We start from the raw sequence: 2,871 nt of genomic DNA on the forward strand, positions 1-2,871 counted from the left end.
GATACTTTGCTTAGATGTAGTGCATGCTTTACCCATTCAAATCGATCAGATGTTATGAATATACTTCTTACAGGGTGTGGTCAGAATGATGGAAGGCAAATAGTCACTGCAATGAGGTGACCTGTGTTTATGCATCTACCACCAGATAATAGGCCTAAGAGCAATCATTGCCCAAAGTTAAACATGTTCAAATCACTGTGCACATAACAATTTTGACTGTTCAGTTTAAAGGAACACTTTGACATGTGGCAAACACACATATTCATTTTATCACGTCTGTACAGAAAAAATATGTAGCTACAGCCAGCAGCCAGTTATCTTAGCATAGCATAAAGACTGGAACCAGCCGCTAGCTCGGCTCTGTCCAAAGGCAAAAAAAAAGTCCCCCTACCAGCACCTTTAAAGCTCAAGACCAATTAACACATGATAGTGTTTGATTACAAGCCATCTGTTTAATCTATTTGTTTAATTCTTATGGGGGAAGAAATGCTAAAAACATTACATAACCCCATGTAAAAAAAAAAAAAAAGGCACATATTATATGATATGTTAATTAGCGAGCATTAAAAATGTTGATTTTTGTTAGCTTTTACAGATCCAAGCTAGCTGTTTCCCCTTGTTTCCAGTATTTATGCTAAGCTAAGCTGTAGCTTCATGTTTACTGTACAGATATGAGAGTGATATGAATCTCCTCCTATACAATTCTTTCTTTGGAATCAAGAATGTCACTGCAGTACATACCAGAAAATGTATACCACAGTTACTACATCTGTTACTTCCAAGGACATTGTTTCCTTGTAAATGTCCCAAAGCAGATGTGCTTTTAGAAATTTAATGAGCAAGCCCCAGCAGAAATGATATACTTGGATGATTACTCCAAATTTCTATACCGACTGATCATGTGCTTTAGTAGATAACTGGACCAAAACCCTGTCAAAAATATCAAGGGCAGAGACGCAGACGATTGTATCTTTTTAGAGTCAGCGGTATAGTCTGCAGAGCTTTTTCAAAAACACGAAAGATGCAACATTCACAGTGGATCGCTCGTGCTATTTTTGCACGTTTATCTTGCCTTATTGACAACACATGCAGGGCTGCAAATTGATGTGATCTGTTTCTAAATCTAGACCACAACTGTGTCAGATAAAGGATCCCACATCGACACAGAGCCAGTGCCACTGCCAGAGCTCTTTTCTTCTGGTGCTTTCATTGTTTTGATCATACCCTGTGCAATCGCTGCTGCTGCTCATTGTTGCTGTCAAATACGCTGTGTAAATAATAACTGTATTTCAAGAGATACCTTAAAGGACTTGTGGAGATAAAGTCAGTGGCATAACTATAGGTATCACAGACAGATGGAGACCTCTTGCCTGAATCTTTCAAATAAACCCATGGGATGGATCAGAATAGCCAAACTGCTGATGGCATTATCCTCTGACTCCTTGAAAAGGGGGTGCAAATCCCTTTAGGCCACCTTAAATCAGCACTTGCTCTGCCAGAAAACAATTGCCCTTTATCACCAAGGAGATCTTTGCTCTACATGTCACTTTTTTTTGGTTTGTTTGTTTGTTTTTTTGTCTTTTATCATATGAAGTCTCTGCAGCAGAGCCATTGATGCCTCTCCACAGAAATAGCATTTCAATACTAAAATAATTGGCTCAAGTGTATTTGGAAAATGTGGGAGGATTGTAGTAGGAGGCAAGAAAAGGGTTATTCAGAGTTTAAAATCTTGTTAGCATTTCCAGAAAAAATGTAAGTCTTTGGGAGATGTTTTGATAATTTCCATTATCAGGTTTCTTGTCAAAATATATCTGACACAGACTCAGCCTGTGGCAAAGAAAACAGCTGGCCCTGCTTCCTGAGGACAAATGAAACACAATTTTGCACTGAAATGGCAGGAATTTCTATTCCCCTTCAAAACTATTGAATTCAAACGGTTCCCTTCAATATGCCACAGTCGAATCTGTTTACGTGCCTCCACCGGAGGAACAGTGTTTAAAGTTAGAAATACAACTCTACCGTGCTAAAAAAAAAAATAAGCCAATTAGAGTGAAACTTCATTGAACATTCCAAATTAAATATGGCATGCTGACTGGCTGTTTGAACTTGCTTCTCTCACTTCTCAAGATGGGATGATACATGACGGATCACAAAGGAAGAATGGTGCAACATAAGACCGAACTGTGGGTGACTTTGCACGGCATGAGTCACTGTGAAACAAGACAACAATCCTCACACCGTTACAGTGGTTTCCTAAGTTTCCCTTTTACTGCAACAGGCCTGCTCTACCATTTCAGATGCAACACATGAATGTGTCTCATCATATTCAAAAGGACAAAGACATGTCTTCGTCAATGGGCAGCAGTGGCATGAAGAATCCACTTTCCATGAATGGTTCCAAATAAGAAGCCAAATATGTGCTACTACACATGTGAGTAAGCCAAGTGTGCCAATTGCCCCTTGATGTATATTTTTAATGTCTTAGCAAATATTTATTAAAAGCTTTTTAATTTGTAACCATCCAAATGACTGCCCGTGAAGCCCCTCCCTTGGACTAGTGATTGTCCAATCATAGCTTAGTAACCATAAGTATGGTAGCCCACAAAGAGAGTTGCAACACAGTCAGCAGTTCTAAACAAACACTGTGTCAACGTAATTCGAACTCCTTCAAGGCAGACCTCTTTTCATAGCATACAATACTATGCTATGAAAATGACAAATGACAAACTGTATGAAGCAAGACCATGGTTGACATGTGGTCATGGATGAGGTATTTACACCTCAATCCTGCAGCAGTGCACCCGTGTCCAGCCTGTTACCCAACTCATGGTCGCTCTGTGCCAATAACTGCAATTAATTTGAGTTTGGCCA

The sequence above is a fragment of the Chaetodon auriga genome, chromosome 13 (genome assembly GCF_051107435.1).
Source record: "Chaetodon auriga isolate fChaAug3 chromosome 13, fChaAug3.hap1, whole genome shotgun sequence".
Classification (NCBI taxonomy): Eukaryota; Metazoa; Chordata; class Actinopteri; order Chaetodontiformes; family Chaetodontidae; genus Chaetodon; species Chaetodon auriga.